This window comes from Bos grunniens, chromosome 7, assembly GCF_055505025.1.
Source record: "Bos grunniens cultivar Pamir isolate PY7600 chromosome 7, Bosgru_T2T1.0, whole genome shotgun sequence".
In the NCBI taxonomy this organism is placed as follows: Eukaryota; Metazoa; Chordata; class Mammalia; order Artiodactyla; family Bovidae; genus Bos; species Bos grunniens.
In genome coordinates, this window is record NC_141171.1 from 16,399,229 (window position 1) to 16,418,269 (window position 19,041).

At 48.6% G+C, this 19,041-nt stretch overlaps 1 protein-coding gene across 5 annotated transcripts in view; it reads left to right on the forward strand.

The window, feature by feature from the left end:
- Positions 1 to 19,041, forward strand: part of ARHGEF18 (Rho/Rac guanine nucleotide exchange factor 18) — a 100,637-nt gene that overhangs the window by 41,379 nt on the left and 40,217 nt on the right. Inside the window, exon 1 of one of the 5 annotated variants that reach the window (XM_086409493.1) lies at positions 5,312 to 5,451. The exons of the other annotated variants lie outside the window; for them this stretch is intronic. The gene's annotated coding sequence lies outside the window, so the exon portion shown is untranslated. Of the gene's footprint in view, positions 1 to 5,311; positions 5,452 to 19,041 lie in introns of those variants that run through there. 5 annotated transcript variants of the gene reach the window in all.

Here is a 19,041-nt window from a genome sequence, read left to right on the forward strand (position 1 = left end):
GTTGGTGCCCTTCTCCTCCTGCCCTCAATCTTTCCCAGCATCAGGGTCTTTTCCAGTGAGTCAGCTCTTGGCATCACGTGGCCAAAGTATGGAGCTTCAGCTTCAGCATCGGTCCTTCCAGTGTATATTCAGGGTTGATTTCCTTTAGGATTGACTGATTTGATCTCCTTGCTGTCCAAGGGACTCTCAACAGGACCTCGATACATTTGTCACAACTTAGGAACTAACATTGGTCCAGTACTATTAACCCAATTCTGGATTCTATTCAGATTTCACCAGGTTTGGTTTGGTCCTTTCATTAGTATTCTCCTTGTTTCAGGATCCAATTCAGATACTACATTCTCTTCAATCGTCCTGTCTTCCTAGTCTCTCTGGTCTGTGAGGGTTTCTCTGTCTCGTCTTACTATTCATGACCTTGACAATCCAGAGAAATGCTAGCCAGGTGTCTTGTACGAGGTCCATTAATCTGGGCTTGCCTGATGTTTTGGGGGAGGTTGTTATCATTATTGGTTTTGGGGTTTTGATGGGTTTGTTTTTTGCCATGCCTCTCAGCTTGTGGGATCTTAGCTCCCCAATCAGGGCTCAAACCCATGTCCTCAGTAGGGAAAGTACGGATTCTTAACCACTGGACGCCCAGAGAATTCCCATGTCTTATGTTTTCTTTTTTAATTGTGAAGGCAATGGCACCCCACTCCAGTACTCTTGCCTGGAAAATCCCATGGACGGAGGAGCCTGGTAGGCTGCAGTCCATGGGGTCGCTAAGAGTCGGACACGACTGAGCGACTTCACTTTCACTTTTCTCTTTCATGCATTGGTGAAGGAAATGGCAACCCACTCCAGTATTCTTGCCTGGAGAATCCCAGGGATGGCGGAGCCTGGTGGGTGCCGTCTATGGGGTCGCACAGAGTCGGACACGACTGAAACGACTTAGCATAGCATAGCATAGCATAGCATTAGTCGCTCAGTCATGTCTGACTCTTTGCAACTCCATGGACTGTAGCCCGCCAAGGTCCCCTGTTCATGGGAATTCTCCAGACAAGACTATTAGAGTAGGTTGCCATGTCCTCCTCCAGGGGATCTTCTTAACCCAGGGATCAAACCCAGGTCTCCCGCATTGCAGGCGGGTTTTGTTTTTTTTACCATCTGAGCTACCAGGGAAGCCCTTTTTAAAAATTTATTTATTATTTGTTTTTGGCTGCACTGGGTCTGTGTTGCAGGGCATGGGCCTCTCGTTGCGGTGGCTTCTCTTGTTGCAGAGCACACGCTCTAGGTTCTCAGGCTTCAGTATTTGCAGCACGGGGCGCAGTTGTGTCACATGGGCTTAGCTGTCCCGCAGTATGTGGAATCTTCCCAGACCAGGGATCAAACCTGTGTCCCCTGCATTGGCAGGTGAATTCTTTCCCACGGCACCATCAAGGAAGTCCTGGTGTTTTCTTAAAATTGTAGAGGGGCTATGGGTTTGGGGAACCTTTATGCCTCATCAGATAAGGGGGTAAGTGCTATCGACATGACATCCTTGAGAATATTAATCTTTATCACCGGGGTAAGGTTAACAACTGCCAGGTTGCTATTTTTCCCGTTTCTCTTCTCTATTCTCTAGAAGCAGGTCACTCAATCCAGCCTACTCTCAGGATGGCAGGAGTCAAATTCCATGTTCTGGAGACAATATTTGACTTTCAGGACAACCCTTTGAGATCAAGGGAGATTGGAGTTCATGTCACAGAAATGATGAGCACTCAACATGGTGCCGGGTACATACGGGCAATGGTAGCACCTATTGTCATCGTCATTTGGCAATATCTCTCTTTTTACATTGTAGTGTTTATTTATAGGCTGTACTGGGTCTTCATTGCTTTGAGTGGACTTCCTCCAGTTGTGGCAAATCGGGGCTACTCTCTAGTTGTGGCAAATGGGGGCTACTCTCTTAATTGCGGTGCATGGGCTTCTCACTGCAGTAGCTTCTCTTGTTACGGAGCACAGGCTCTAAGGCAGGTGGGCTTCAGTAGTTGTGGCACACAGGTTTATTTGCTCCATGGCATGTGGGATCTTCCTGGACCAGGGATTGAATCTGTGTCCCCTGCATTGACAGAAGGATTCTCAGAGCACTGGACCACCAGGGAAGTCCTAGTGCTAGCTCTTGTTATGGAGGCAAAGCTAGCCTTTTAGTCACAGACCCTAACCCTAGGCTCTGACCACAGCCCCACACCTGTCTAAGGGAGCAACGTGAGGCCAGAACACCTGTGTCTCACTCCAGCAGGCTGAGAGCAGGCACCACCCAGGTGTAAGTCGCCACAAGCTTACCTCCCATCACAGATATTCAAAGCTAGATGTGACTGACTGTCCCCTTAAGGAAACAGCCCCACTGTAAGTTGAACAGAACAGGAAGTGAATCATGTTCCAGGTAATTAGTGTCTCCAGGGTAAAGCTGAGATGCTTTCCCAGCGACCAGCTCTGCTGGTGGAGTGCCATTCCTGATAGTCCTGTTCCTAGCCTTGACCTTTGGGGCCCCTCCGTGGTCTGACCCCACCTAGCCCTCCACCCTTCTCTGTCACTACTCAACCCCCAAGATCCCCTCGCCCGGCCACCCTGAAGTCTCGTGGCTACTCGTGCCGGTCACATGTGCCTTGCTCATTCAGTGCTCTTCCTGGAACTCCTTCCACCACCTAACTCTTACTCATTCTCTAAGACAAAGAGCAAGGCCACCTCCCCCAGGAAGCCTGCATGGGGTGACTTTAAAGCCTGCATGAGGTGACTTTAAATTCCAATGGCTGTCAGCCAAGGGCCACTGTGTCCCCCCTGAAGAACATTTAGCAATGTCTGCAGACATTATGGTCTTCCCAGGTGGCTCAGACAGTAAAGAATCTGCCTACAACTCAGGAGACCTGGGTTCGATCCCTGGGTCAGGAAGATTCCCTGGAGAAGGGCATGGCAACCCACTCCAGTATTCTTGCCTGGAGAATCCCATGGACAGAGGACTTTCATGCATTGAAGGAAACTGGTGGGGCTACAGTCCATAGGGTCGCAGACTCCACTGAGTGACTGAGCACAAGCATGAACTGTCATTAGTAGCAAAACTGAGAAACACAGATCCTTAGCTCTTGGCAGAGTCCCTGGCCCATGATAAGGACTCAGTAAAAGCAGGAAATGGTTAGATGGATAAGAGGAAGACAAGAGATGCCTCTTCTTTCTGACAGGCCCCTTGAAAGGGTTTAGGGGAGAACTTTGTCAACCTGAAGGTAACAAAGGGAGCTCTAGATATAAGGATCATGCCACTCTTCCTGCTTAAAATCTTTCAGTGACTCCCCACTGCCTTTGGGATAAAGTCCAAAAGTTATGGGCATTCAGAGTGATCATTTACAGATCCATCGAGACCTCAAAAGTACCTGTGTCTGGGCTTCTGACCTCAACTGGGGTGGGTGTCTGATGACCTCCACTGGGGTGGGATTCTTGCACTTTTGGACCCTCCAACTCCCTAGACGTGTTCCCTCTCCTGATCATGAAGTCTGGACTTAAACCGAAGGCAGGTCACTTGGGGACTCTGCCACCCAGGTTCTAAATTGAGAGCTGTCAAACACAGATTGTGTGTGGCTTTATTATTATTATTTATTTGGCTGCACCAGGTCTTGGTTGAGGCACGTGGGATCTTTCAGTTGCAGCATGCAGGACTTTTAGTTCAGCATTCAAACTCTTAGTTGTGGCATGTGGGATCTAGTTCCCTGACCAGGGATTAAACCCAGACCCCTCGCATTGGGAGCATGGAGTCTTTGCCACTGGATCACTAGGGACATCCTGATTGTGTATGTTTTGAAGTAAGATTATTTGGGGGCGATCTTGACCTGGTTGACTAGCTTGGACCTTAGGTGAAAGCTCTTTGGCTCCTCTCCTGGTTCCTACCCACCCTCTTCACCTATGGAGGGCCTGGATTAGACAAATCTCAGGACTGGGGTGGCTGATGGTATTTGAGGGGATGCTGGCACATGGAGGGGCATCTGGCATGTCTATAGGTGTCTGAAAACACCTCTGTGGGGGTGTCCAGCATGTGTTTCATCCTCTGAACACCCCTTTGGGGGTTTCTAATAGCATCTGTGTTGGAGGGAATCTAGAAGTTTCCATGTGGGGCTTTGATATATTCCAGAGTGTCTGAAAGCCTGTTTGTGGGTAGTTGATGGCTACTGGATGAAGGTGTCCAGTACTTTTGAGATATTTGGCATGTTTTTCAGATTCTGAATAGTTTGGGGGCATTTAAGGGACCTACTGCTGCTGCTAAGTTGCTCCAGTCATATCCGACTCTGCAACACCATAGACGGCAGCCCACTAGGCTCCCATGTCCCTGGGATTCTCCAGGCAAGAACACTGGAGTGGGTTGCCATTTCCTTCAATGCATGAAAGAGAAAAGTGAAAGTGAAGTCGCTCAGTCTTGTCCAACTCTTAGCGACCCCAAGGACTGCAGCCTACCAGGCTCCTCCGTCCATGGGATTTTCTGGGCAAGAGTACTGGAGTGGGTTGCCCTTGCCTTCTCCGTGAGAAGGGATCTACAAGGGGTGTCTATTTTCCCATGCCTGAAAGTGAGTTTTGAGTATCTGATGGTATCTGCCTGGGTTTCTGAAATGTGTTTGGGGTATCCGGTGGTATCTATGTTGCAGTGTCTGGGATCACCTGAGAGATAAATGACTCATGTTTTCAAGACTTGTAAATTTTCACTTCCTGTAACCTAGGATGCCACTTCTTCGCAGGAGACAGACCTGTTCTCTCCATTTCTTGCATCCTCCCCTCTCAAACTTCTCTCCCCCGGGGTTAATCCCCCTTTGATGTCCCCAGGCTTCCACTGTACCCCACTTTCTGCCTCTAGATACCCCTAACTCCCCAAGTCGCCCCCCGCCCAGCCCTGCTATCCTCTACCAGGAAACCCCTCCCAGACCTGCTAATTACCCACGTCCCCGATGACTCCACAAAACTTCCCTCAACCCCAATAATCTCTCCTTAAGATTCCTTCTAAGCGCCTCCCAGTCCCGCGAATACCTCGGGGCCCCACTGACCGCCTCCCCCCAAACGGCTCCCAACCCCGCTGATTTCCTCTCATGACCTCCCTCCCCTAGACGCCCCTCTGCCCGACTGACCCGCCCCTCAAGGATCGCCCTCACCCTCCTCGAAAGTACCTTTCAGTCCCTTCGCCTTGCCTAAGCTCGAGCTAAAGACCCCTGCCTGCATCACCAGGATGAGCCTTAATGTCCCAGGTTCGTGCGACCCACCGACCCTCGAGCCACGCCCCCTTCCGGGTCCACACCCTCTGATCCGCCCTTGGGGGCGAGGCCGCGCGTGCGCATCTCACCCCGTGGCTTCCCGCTTCCGGCTCCGAGCCGAGGGCAGCCGTGGACCCCGGGAGGCCGGGCGGCAGCAGCGGCGGGGAAGCTAACGGAGCTGCGGGCGGCGAGTGACCTGCGGCGGACTGAGGTGAGGGCGGCGGGGCAGGTCTGAGGAGAACGAGGCTCGGGAGGAGGCCTCGGGCCCCATGAAGGCGTCGTCGGTTCCCGCGGGTGGCCTCGGGCGCAGGACCCCCGAGGCTGCCTCGGCTTCGGGGCCGGCCCCCGTGGGCTCGTCCAAACTGGTGGGTGGATCCTGCAGTGCAGGCTGTCCCTTCCGTGCATGCAGGCTCTGTTTGGAGAAGGCACAGTTCAGACGATGCCCGCCGGCTCCGGCCGAGCCCCAGCCCTTGGGCAGTGCAACCTCCCTGGTTCAACAGGGAGAGGACTCGGCGTCCGGGATCTGGAGCTCCCGGGGCAGGACCTGAGATGTGGTGATAACTCAGCACTGGGGGACTTGAAGCCCCCGAGCATCGCTCACTCCGTGGAGCCCACGTCCTCCTGCCAGTTGATCGTTAGGGTCACAAAATCATAGGAAGTGTGTGTGCTTTGGGTCTTTAGTTCTCCCTCCAGTTTCTTTCTTGTGGGAGAATTTAGATGGTGCGGTGCAGGAATCAGAGGCCCTTGGTCCTTGCATGGTTTATTGTAGCTGTCTTCTCCTCCTCTCTTCTACCTGGTTCTCTGTTGAGATCGAAGTGGTAGAAGAGATGGCTGGCCCAGGGGATCAAAAGCGTTGGCGAAGTTTTACCTCGGAAATGAAGAACACAACTTTTCTTCCTTTTGTCTCCGATTGGGGGAGAGTGGAACTCCAGCCAGGATCGTAGACGGGCAGGTCTCTTCTTGTTGACTAGAGAAAGTTCAGGACAGGTGAACAGCCCTATGGCCAAGGGCGATGTGGGGATGGTTTTGCAGGTATCCGGGTGAATGATTAATTCTGGAGTTGTATGGAGAAGTGTCAAGAGCACAGGCTTAAGTGTCAAATCACATCTGGGTTCTTCTGGTCCCAGTTTCCACCACTTAAGTCACAGTCTCCCCATCTTTAAAGCCAGAATGAGGATCAGTTGTGGATTTGATGAGGTAATACATGTAAGGTGGGAAGCACAGCCCCTGGCATATGGTGAATGCTCAATAAATGTTATATATTCTGTGCATGTGGTATGCCCCCAGGTCTGTATTTTAATTTTTTATTTTTACTGAAATATAGTTGATTACAATGTTGTTTTACTTTCAAGTGTACAGCAGAGTGATTCAGTGATACATATATATATTTGTTGTTGGTTAGTCACTAAGTTGTGTCCGACTCTGTGACCCTATGGACTGTAGCCTACCAGGCTCCTCTGTCCATAGGATTTCCCAGGCAAGAATACTGGAGTGGGTTGCCGTTTCCTTCTCAAGGGGATCTTCTCAACCCAGGGATCAAATGTGCATCTCCTGCATTTCAGGCAGATTCTTCACTGCTAAGCTACCGGGGATTCCATATATACAAATATATTCCCATATATGTATATTCCTATATGTATATATACACACATATATACATTCTTTTTCATACTCTCTTCTGTTATAGTTTTTTACACGATAGTTCCCTGTGCTATACAGTAGATCCTTGCTGTTTACCTGTTTTATATATAAACAGGTAAACAACAGGTGTGTGTATGTTAATCCCAAATTCTTAATTTATCTTCCTGCCATCCCCTTTGGTAACCCTAAGTTTGTTTTCTATGTCTGTGAGTCTATTTCTGTTTTGTAGTTACATTCATTCGTATCATTTCTTTAGATTCCACCTGTAAATGATACCATATGATATTTGTCTTTCTCTGACTGACTTCATTTAATACTCTAGGTCCATCCATATTGCTGCAAATGGCATTATTTCTTTTTTCTTTTTTTTTTAAATCTCAGGCCCATATTTTTCAGTCGACATTCCGAGTAATAAAGAGTCTGGAGAATGTGAGCATCTCAGTTGTTGTTTGGACTGGGTTGCAATTTACGTTTTATCAGTAGTTTGCTAGTTCTGTGGGTCAAGCCCTTCTAAGGGGGTGGAAGAAGCTGTGCTAAAACGAGTAAGAGGGCTTCCCCGGCGGTGCAGTGTCTAGGGCTCTGTACTTCCATTGCAGGGCAAGGGTTTGGTCCCTGGTCAGGGAACTAAAATCTTGCATGCAGCACAGCTCAGCCCCAAAATAAAGGAGTGGGGTAGTTTTTTTAATTCTGGTCAGTGTAACTTGTTTGCATTGTGTATCGCTTACTTCCCGCTTCAGTGGCTTGAAGGAGAGAAAGGAGATTCTTTGAATCTCTTTTCTTTCTCTTTTTTTCTTCAGTCGAGGTAAGAACGCCCCCACGTTGAAAGCGTGGTAGCACGTACATTGTTCCTGGTGGAAACCTTGGTATACTTTTCATTGTCACACAGTAGCGATTACAGCCAGTTGCCCTTGTCACCAGCGCACCCCCACCCCACCCCCGGCCTAGGGCTGTGGTCACCAGCTGTGCCTCCCTGGCTGTTTACCTTCCACGTGCTTAGCATATTTCTGATCCTCGTGTCAAGGTCTCCTTCATTTTTCTTCACTCGTCCTGGGTCCTGTTTCCATTTCCGCAAATTCCACCCATGACTTTTTAAACATTTTCCTCTAGGCTCTCTTAAGTCATTTTAAGCCCAGAGGCTTTGTTAGGTCCAGCTAGTCACTGTTTCTTCATTATTTGTGACTTAAACTTTACTTTTCCCCTGAAAGTGGTGAAGAGCTGCTCTTGGTTTGTAAACCCTCTCTCCAGGTGCAAAGCAATTCCCTGCACAGCTCCTGAGCGGCCACTAGGAATTTTTCTGGAGGAGAAATGTGGCTGACGGGGGAGGGGCAGTCTGATTCAAATAATGTCCTCCAGGAGGCCTCAGTGAAAGGACCCCTGCAGCTACGCTTTTTTTGAGTGTGCGATTAAAATTGCCTTGGGTGTAAGCAGTAAAATTGCCTTGGGCGTAAACGGTAAAATTGCCTTGGGTGTAAGCGGTAAAGAATCCACCTGCAATGCCAGAGACACAGGAGACTCAGGTTCAGTCCCTGGACAAGGAAACGACAACCTACTCCAGTATTCTTGCCTGGAAAATCCCATGGAGAGAGGAGGCTGGTGGGCTGCAATCCATACGGTTGCAAAGAGAGCCACAGCTAAACACAGAGGTAAGCAGGCTAACTAAATTCAACTGGTATGCTGCTTCTCTGCTTTGGTTCTTAAGTAGATTCATAGTTGCCATTGAGATTAAAGTTGCACTTGTGGGGAGGGAGGAGGGAGGAGGGTTCAGGATGGGAAACACATGTATACCTGTGGCGGATTCATTTCAATATTTGGCCAAACCAATACAATATTGTAAAGTTTAAAAATAAAATAAAATTAAAAAAAAAAACCAAAAAGAATCTAAAAAAAAAAGTTGCAGTTGGTTTTGTTCAAAGTATCACCATATCTTGAGAAAATTATTCTAAAGATTTTAAGGAAGGGGCTATATATTTAACATATTGCAGGTGGTTACATTCTGAATGCATGTCAGTTTTTTTTAACTGGCATATAATCGCTTTACAATGTTGCGTTAGTTTCTGCTGCACAACAATGGTGAATCAGCCATGCTGTTGCTGCTGCTAAGTCGCTTCAGTCGTGTCCGAATCTGTGCGACCCCAGACACGGCAGCCCACCAGGCTCTGCTGTCCCTGGGATTCTCCAGGCAAGAACACTGGAGTGGGTTGCCATTTCCTTCTCCAATGCATGAAAGTGAAAAGTGAAAGTGAAGTTGCTCAGTTGTGTCCGACTCTTAGCGACCCCATGGACTGTAGCCCACCAGGTTCCTCCGTCCATGGGATTTTCCAGGCAAGAGTACTGGAGTGGGGTGCCGTTGCCTTCTCCTGTATACATATACCTCCTCCCTCTTGAGTCTCCCTCCCACGCCCCCATCCCACGGAGCGCGGGGCTGAGCCCCCTGTGCTATACAGCAGTTCCCACTAGCTATCTGTTTTACACATGGTAGTGCATATATGGTTTCCCTGGTGGTTCAGCGGTAAAGAATCCACCTGCCAGTGCAGGAGATGCAAGCTCGATCCCTGAATTAGAAGATCCTCTGGAGGAGGAAATGGTGTAAATGTCAATGCAAGTGTCTCTAGTCGTCCACCCTCTCCTTACCACCACCACCACCACCACCACCACCTCATGTCCACAAGTCTCTTCTCTACATCTGTAAATGCATGTCACTTTAAAAGAAAAAAAAAAAAGCTTCATTAAAACATAATTCACATACCATAAAATTCACCCTTTTAAAGGGTGCCTTTCTGTGGGTTTTAGAACATTCACAAGCTCACACAACTGTCACCACTGTCAACCGCCGGGACATTTTATCAGCTGGTCATTCCTACAGATGGGTTTCAGGAGGAGAGAAAGGCCATAGTAAGAGGGTCTAAGTGGGTGCCCCCTCCATCACAGTGTGGGGTGCAGGGACGGCAGGACCCCATCAGACTGCTTGGCTGGAATCCATTGTGATCCCATGAGGACAATTTGTTGTTCAGTCACTCGGTTGTGTCTGACTCTTTGCAACCCCGAAGACTGCAGCACACCAGGACAGTTACACTGTTCATGGATGACTCTGATTTGCTGAGATTAATTTTCAGAGGGAAATTGAATTTAGAAGAATAACTTGTGAAGTCATCCACAGTAGGGTTAGTGTACTCCTCCGTCCCCTCATAAGAGTGAAATGGGCAGTAACTGACCAGATACAATGGGGAGCATCCCTGGGCATCATGGCAGTAAGGGAGTCAGCTCTGGGTCATCTGGGAGTCAGTTCTCATCATGCCAGGACATGGGAGTGATGGCAGATCCTTGTGACCCTTTGCATCATCCCCTCAGGGGCTCTCTGTCTAAGAACTGAAAGAGAAACAGGAAGATGGAAAGATGGAGACCCTCAGACACTGCTGGTAGGACTGTAGAACAGGGCAGCAACTGTGAAAACAGTCTGGCAGTGCCTCTAAAGGTCAGACATTAGATTTACCATAAGATCCAGCAGTTCCACCCCTAGGTATGTGCCAAAGAGAAAAGAAAGCCTCCTGCTGCTAAGTCGCTTCAGTCGTGTCCGACTCTGTGAGACCCCATAGACGGCAGCCCACCAGGCTCCCCTGTCCCTGGGATTCTCCAGGCAAGAACACTGGAGTGGGTTTCCATTTCCTTCTCCAATGCATGAAAGTAAAAAGTGAAAGTGAAGTTGCTCAGTCGTGTCGGACTCTTAGCGACCCCATGGACTGCAGCCCACCAGGCTCTTCCGTCCATGGGATTCTCCAGGCAAGAGTACTGGAGTGGGGTGCCAAAGCCTAGGTCTACACAAAAATTGGCACAAAAACATCACGGGAGCATTGTTCACAACAGCCAAAGAGTAGAAACAATCTCAATGTCCATCAGCTGATGAATGGATAAAGAAAACGTGGGCCAGGAAGTTCCCTGTGGCCTCAGGATTCCAGGCTTTCACTGTTGTGACTCCAGTTTAGTCCCTGGTCAGGGAACTGAGACCTCGCAAGCCATGCAGTGTGGCCAAAAAAAAAAAGGAAGAATGGGTGAAAGAAAATGTGGGCCATCCATGCGGTGGACTGTTCTTCAGCAGTGCAAAGGAATGAAGCATTGACACACTCTACAACTTGGCTGAGTCTCAAAACTGTGTGAAAGCTCAGTGAAAGAAGCCAGTCCCCAAAGGCCACATAGGGTCTGATTCCATTTACACAGAATATCCAGAACAGGCAAATTCATGGAGACACCAGAAAAGTAGATTAGTGGTTGCCTGGGGTGGGGAGAGGGGGAAATGGTGAGTGACAGCTAAGGGGTCCAGGCTTCCTTTTGAGGGTAAGGAAAATGTTCTGAAACTGACACACAACTCTGAATAAACTGAAAGCCATCGGACTGTACACTTGAAAAGGATGACTTACGTAGTATTTTAATTCCATTTCAAGAAAGCTGTTGAGGGGCTTCCCCGGTGGCTCAGTGGTAAAGAATCCACCTGCAATGCAGGAGACCCGGATTCAATCTCTGGGTCAAGAAGATCCCCTGCAGAAGGAAATGGCAACTTGCTTCAGTATTCTTGCCTGGGAAATCCCATGGAGAGAAGAGCCTGGTGGGCTACAGCCCATAGGGTCACAAAGAGTTGGATGTGATTTAGCGACTAAACGAGAAAGTAGATTATAGACTCAGGTCCCTGCCACGTGGGAGACAGTTAGGGTCCTCAGTGCTGTCCGTTAGGACAGGCCAGTTGAGGCAGAGACTTGGGGTCACAGTGTCACCCTGGCTGTGTCCCAGGCGGGAGAGTCCTCTGTGGAGGGGTGGTGGCCAGGCCAGGCCTCAGCGGCTGTGAGCAGAGGGAGAATGGTGTACAGAGGCTCAGAGTCAGGAAATGATGTGCCATCCATCGTATCTTATAGGCCAGGGTGGACCCAATGGCGGCCTCCATCCTCGGGTGGCGGAACAGGAAAGGGGGGAGTCTGGAGACAGGGTGGCCTGAGAGGTGATGATCCGTTGAACCCAAACAAACAAGGACTGTAGAAAGAGGACAGAGTTCAGGTCGCTTCACAGGTAGATGAGTGAGGGCTTTGTCGGTGGTAGTGTGGGAGAGAGGGTGACGGAGGTGACCAGATGGATGCTGGGCCCCAACGTCATCAGCTAGGAGAACGCTTCCCTACACAGCCTGCAGCTCCCAGGAGCCTACCCTCACTGGTGTGGCTAGTTGGAGCTCTCTCCAAGTTTGTCTTGCTTTGGAGATTGGGGAAGACTGTGCCCTCCCGTCAGATCAAGGCTCTCTTCTCGCCTCCCCACCTCCACCCCATCCCAGGGTCTTTCAGAGGTCTAGAACATTGAAAAGTATTCATCTGTAGACCACCAGGGACCCTGAAGTTGTAGCTCTTTGGGATGGAAGGGGAGCGGGGCAGAAGGGTAACCCATGGCACTCGCAATCTTTAGTTGGGGCATGTGGAATCAAGTTCCCCAACCAGGGATGGAACCCCTGCCCCCTGCATGGGGAGCGAGGAGTCTTAGCCAGCTGGACCCTCAGGAAAGTCCCACGGTGTCTATTTAGAAAGCAGGCGCTGCCTGCTAGGGGTTAGGGGGAGAGGGGGGGAGGGGAGAGTTGGAGAATCCAGCAGCAAAGTGATGTGAAAACCTTCAAAAATGAAATCTGACAGCAGAACAGCAACCTGACTCGTGTGCTTATGTAACCAGCCTCAGAAGCCTGATGCCCTTCAGCCGGCTGATTTCCCATCCTTGCTTTTCCAGGCTTTTCTGGCCATTTCCAGCAGGCATCAGCTAACACACACACACACCAAGGTGTTATTCATGGAGAGTTGTGGTTCTAGAGATCAAGGAGACATCTACTTCTCTTTTCTGTTCTGGAACTATAGCGGACCTCTCCCACCCCATTGATCCTGTGGAAATATGGCCCAAAGATGCCCATGTCCTAACCCCCAAGAACTTTGAATAGATGACCTACCGTGGCCAAAAGGAATTTTGCAGGTGTGAGTTAGTTAAGGATCTGGAGGTGGGGAGATAATCCTTGGTTATCTAGATGGCTCCAGTGTCGTCACTAGGGTCTTTATGCAAGGGAGGCGGGAGGGTCTGGGTCAGAGAAGGTGATGCTATGACCAAAGCAGAGGTCAGAGACAGGTTAGAAGATGCTAGCTTTAGGACTTCCCTGTGGTCCAGTAGTTAAGAATCTGCCTGCTGATTCAGGGATCATGGGTTCAGTCCCTGGTCCAGGAAGATTCCACATGCTTCAATGCAACTAAGCCTCAGAGCTCTAGAGCCTATGCTCTGCAACAAAAGGAACCACCACAGTGAGAAGCCCGCATACCCCAACTAGAGAGTAGCCCCAACTCACTGCAAATGGAGAAAGCCTGTGCACAGCAGTGAACACCCGTGTAGCCAAAAATAAATAAATAAACATGTATAAAAAATTTTTCAAAAGAAGATGCTGGCTTTGAAGATGGAGGAAGGGGCCACGAACCACGGGAAGCAGGCAGCCTCTAGAAGCTGAAAGAGGTCAGGAAACATTCTACCCTGGAGCCTCTGGAAGGATCGCAACCCTGCTGTTTCAGACTTCAGACCTCCAGAACCAAAAGAGAATAGATTTGTGTTGTTCTCAGCCATTGTTTGTGGTAGATTGACACAAACAAAATAGCAAAATTGCACACCTGGTTTCCCATGCGGCTCAGCAGTAAAGAATCCACCTGCCAATGCAGGAGACGCGAGTTCGATCCCTGAGTCAGGAAGGTCCCTTGGAGGAGGACAGGGCAACCTACTCTAGTATTGTTGCCTGGAGAATCCCATGGGCAGAGGAGCCTGGCGGGCTACAGTCCGTGGGATTGCAAAGAGTCAGACGAAACTAAAGTGACTGAGCGCACAGCACACCTGGTTTTCCTCTTGTCTGACTCGGGAGCCCCCGGCTCACAGCCCTGCCCTGCCTCACTTTCCCTTCTCACTGCAGGCCTTTGTCAGGAGGCCACTGTCACTCCTCCTTTGCTGGCCTGCCTCGAGGCCCCTTCTCTGCACACAGGACCATGAGCACCTGGACACAAAGATGACAGCAGGGCACTCGGGTCTGCTTCTGTCCTGTTGGGGAGGCTACCTGAACTCTCTAATCCTTGGTTTCCTGTCCATCGCATTACAAACATACCACTCCTTGCTTCCTAGGGCTGTTATTGCTAGTGGAGCGCTCCCACAGCGTCTGGGTGTGTTTGTTCATTCGCTCACTCGGTCATTCATTCATTCAGCAGATTATTTATTATCCGGTACCTGCTGTGAACCAGGTCCTAGAATTGCAACAGTGAATGCAACTTTGCTCTTTGTGTTTTTAACTTTAAAGAATCACGTCTTTCAAAATGAATAAATGGATAGTTTTTTCCTTAAATGAAGTGCAACCACAGTGGTCTCCTCCAGAAATCCAAGGAACAGTTATTTTAAGTCCCACCTGGTAAATCAGTGCTTCCAAATCTGTCACCAGGTTCCCCCTTCCACCCCAGCCCCGCTGATGATCAGGAAGCTAAAACCTTCCTTGGGGTGTTTTTCCTTCTTCTAGAATGTTCCCAGAGCTTCAATCAAAGGGGAAGACTTCCCCATCTACTGGGGTGAGCTCTGCCATTCACAGGCTCAACCATTCTGCTGCTCCTTTTTTTAATTGGGGTATTATAATTCATGGGGCTTCCCTCGAGGCTCAGACAGTAAAGAATCTGCCCGCAATGAGGGAGACCTAGGTTCAATCCCTGGGTTGGGAAGAGCCCCTGGAGAAGGGAATGGTTCCTCCTCCAGTATTCTTGCCTGGAAAATTCATATACCATAATATTCACCCTTTTAAAACGTATGAGTCAGTGGTTTGTAATATAGTCACAGTGTTGTGCAATCATACCCACTGTCTTAATTCCAGAACATTCTCATCATCCACAATGGAAATCTCGTACCCATTAGCCATCACTCCCCTTTTCCCCATCCCCAGGCACAAATCTACTTCCCATCTCTATGTACTTGCCTATTCTGGACATTTCCTATCAATGAAATCACAACAGGCAGCCTTTTGCATCTGATTTATTTTACTTAATGTGACGTTTTCAGGCTTCATCCACGTTGTCACCTGGATCTAGCTGTGTTCTGTTTTGTTTTAAATAAGTATTTATTTTGGCCGCACTGGGTCTTAGTTGAGGCATGCGAACTGTTGCAGCATGCAGGATCTAGTTCGCAAACCAGGGACCAGACCCAGGCCGCCTGCGTTGGGAGTGTGGAGTCTTAGCCACTGGACCACCAGGGAAGTCCCTATATATTCTTTTCCACTTTCTTTTCCCTGATGGTTTGTCCCCAGCTATTGAATGTAGTTCCCCGTGCTGTGCAATAGGGCCTTGTTAATCCTTTCTTCCGCCTCCGTCTTCACGTGGCCTCCTCCTCTGGTGCCTGTCTCCATATCTGTGTGTCTCTCCGCGTCCAAATATCCCTCTTCTTTCCCTTATAAAGACACCATCATTTGGATCTCGGGCCCACCCTAAATCCGGGATGATCTCATCTTGAGATCCTTGACTTGATTATGTCTGCAGAGACCCCATGTCCAAATAAGGCCACCTTCTGGGGTTCCGGGTGGACATGAAACTGGGGGGGATTTTATGCCACCCACCTCAGGAGCTCTGTATTTCCAGTGACTTGTAAATGAGAACAGGCTTACAGGAGTTGCTAGTACTTAATCCGTACATTCTTTAGAACACATCGTAACTTCCAGGTATTTTAAAATTAAGGGTTGGACTCGAGCTCGCTCTCAGGAGCCCAGTTTAAGTGAGGAGAGGAAAGAGATTGACCTTAAGGAGAACTAGTTCCTTGCTTGGGAAGCGTCTAAATCTGAATCCTCTGTGGGTATAATTTGCTGTAAAGTATAAATTGGTGCCTAATACATTACAGTGGGTCAAAATGTTTGGCTATTTGCCTGTCCTCTGCATAATCTGCTCCTTCTCCATGTGTTCAGATACCACCCTCTTAAATACAAAAGTCTTGTTGCCTTAGAGAGGGAAAAAAAGTTCTGTCTGCCCAGCCCTCCACCTAGCTTACATAAGCACATGAAAAGTGTTTTCTCCCTGACCTTGAGACATGAGATATATTAAAATGTATTCAAGCTCACAGCGTTGCAGTACTAAAAGGAATACTAATGAAGGTTTTGCAAGGTTCTGGAATTTTCCAAATGTAGGAGCCAGTTAGAACCAGCATTCTCAGGACAGTGGGGATCTTGAGATGGTCAGAAACCCACCCCTCATACCTGTTTGCTACCAACGTGAGCCGTTTCAGGGCTCTGGAATTCAGTAATGACTCCACACAGCTAAACCACTTCCCTGCTTCCTTTATTCCATTCCCTGTGTGTGTCAGGAATTAAAAAGGGGAGTATCACATGAGCCCTTCTGGGTGCATGTTGATTGCAGGGAATAGGCCCTCCTTTCCAAAACAAACCAATTAGATACGGTAGACCAGGGCTCAGCATTCTTTTTCTATAAAAAGCCCAGGAGTAAATACAGCCTCTGCAGGCCACAGAGCCTTGGTCACAGCTGCCCTACCTGCTAAAGCAGTCCCAGACAACAAGTGGGCGTGGCCTGGGTGCCGATAAAACTTTATTGACTAAAACCGGTCGCTGGCCCAAGGGCCAGAGTCTGCCACCACCTGATTTTACAACAGACTCCTGATTTTTCCTGTTCTCTTTCTAGGCCCATGATTCTGATCCTGTAAATACGGTGAGGGACACACCTACAGAGGGGACAGGAGTTCCTGGCAGGTGTGTGTGCACTGGGAACTCCCCATGAAAGGTCTTCTTGCTAAGCCTCCCCAACCTCTGACACCATTTCAGTTCTCTTCACAGACGTGCAGTGCCCTTGAATAATTTCCCAGGCCATTGCAAGCAAGGTTCAGTTTTGTTTTTCCTTTTAGCGTTGTAGGTTTGTGTTTTTCTTTCCTGCCTTCCTCCTTGAACAGAATGGTTTTTATCTACTGAAAGAGAAACCCACTGACCTGCGTCAAGTGTTTGATTTCCCCTGCCCTCCTCACAGCCACCTCTGCTGACGTTTGCTCTTTATTTCCCGCATTGAAGGTTTGAAAAATAATACTATTACATAATCAGGCCAGTTGGGGTTTTCTGCAAGATTTCAGATGCGTCGTAGCTACACCTGAATTAATCTTTTCAAAATCACTTTGTTTTCATTAAAATGTTTTTATCACGTCATTCTGATTTCTGGACAGTCAGTTGAATTTGCATAATTGTTTACAACATGCCAATGAGGAAAGCCTGCCGACTTGCTAGCGGGGCCTCAGCGGTGGAATGGTTTTGCTGGGGCCCCTACAGTCCTGCCTCTGGCCTTGCCCTCAGAGGGATGAAATAACTTATCCACAAAGTGCATGCTTTTTTTAAGGTCTGAATTCCTTGTGAATGAGGCTGAAGGTGCCTCTTTGCCTAATACCAGAAAGTGGTGGGAAATGGAGCGAAGGGAAGCGGATAAGCTCTGGGACATGCCTGAGCTGTGCAGGGGCGTCCTCCTCCCGTCCTTCCCAGCCATGTTCGTATCGAAGCATCACGATCACACCTTTGTCCTCCCGACCCGATTTGCCCTTTCATCCTCATGTCGGAAGGCTGTTCGCCCTGGTGGTCGGTGTTATCATTTAGGAGTGATTCTTAGTAGTTTACTCTTTTTTTTTTAGCACTATAGAATATTTTTTAGTTGAAGTGTTCATTTACAATAGTTCATTTACAATATCATGTTACAATATCATGTTAGTTTAGAGCAAAGTGATTCAGTCATGTGTGTGTGTGTGTGCGTGTGTGTTCTTTTTCAGATTCTTTTCTATTATGAGTTATTACAAGATATTGAGTATAGTTCCCTGTGCTATATAGTAGATCCTTATTGAGTACTCTTGCCTGGAAAATCCCATGGACGGAGGAGCCTGATAGGCTGCAGTCCGTGGGGTCACTAGGAGTTGGGCACAACTGAGTGACTTCACTTTCACTTTTCACTTTCATGCACTGGAGAGGGAAATGGCAACCCACTCCAGTATTCTTGCCTGGAGAATCCCAGGGACAGAGGAGCCTACTGGGCTGCCGTCTATGGGGTTGCACAGAGTCGGACACTACTGAAGCAACTTAGCAGCAGCAGTGTGTATGTGTTAATCCCAAACTCCTAATTCATCTCTCCTACCTGGCACTCTCCCTTTTGGTAACCATGTTTGTTTTCTATGTCTGTGAGTCTGTTTCTGTTTTGTGAATAAGGTCATTTGTATCATTTTTTAAGATTCCAGATATAAGTGATGTCCCATGATGTTTGTTTCTCTCTGTTTGACTTTCTTCACTTAGTATGATCATCTCTAGGGCCATCCGTGTTGCTCTAAATGGCATTATTTCATTCTTTTTTATGGCTGAGTAATATTTCATTGTGTGGGTGGGTGGGTGGGTGTGTATGTCTTCTTAAGCCAGTCACCTGTTGATGACTTGGGTTGCTTCCATGTCTTGTCTGTTATAAATAGTGCTGCTATGAACATAAGGCTGCATTGTGTCTTTTCAAATTAAACTTTTCTCCTGATATGTACCCAGGAGTGGGATTGCTGGATCACATGGTAGTTACTAGTTTACTCTTGGTAAAAAGTTCCAGAGACACCCTTCCTCCCCCTCCCTACCCACTGCCTCCCCTTCCCCTCCATGCAGTGGGTAAACTTGTTCATCAGAATGACTCAAAAACACTAAACATAGCAGTTTTGTTTCCTTATTTCCCTGAACCACCCTTGTCAAATGGTAAGGGAGCTCTGAGGAGCGACCACTAAAAGTGGGCAGCAGGGACCTTCCGGGCCACTTTTAGAGCCCTGAGCAATTCCCTGGGTGTCGGAATCAGTTTCTTGAGGAAGCTCTCAGGGCCCTGTCCATCATGCAAGATAGCTGTCAGTAGAGAGGAAAGACGCCCAGGATGTCAGGTTTGTGGGAGGAAGCTGAAATCCACGATGGCCGAGCTGCAGCCTCACTCTGAAGGGCAAGGCCCCTCTAGCTCTAGTCGTGCCTTTTTTTTCTTAGGAAACATTCTAACTGGTTTTAAGTGTAGATTCACATCGCTACACCACCATCCCCACCATCTATCTCCTGGACTTTCTTATCTTCCCAGACCCTGTCCCCATGAAACACTGGCTCCCCAGCCTG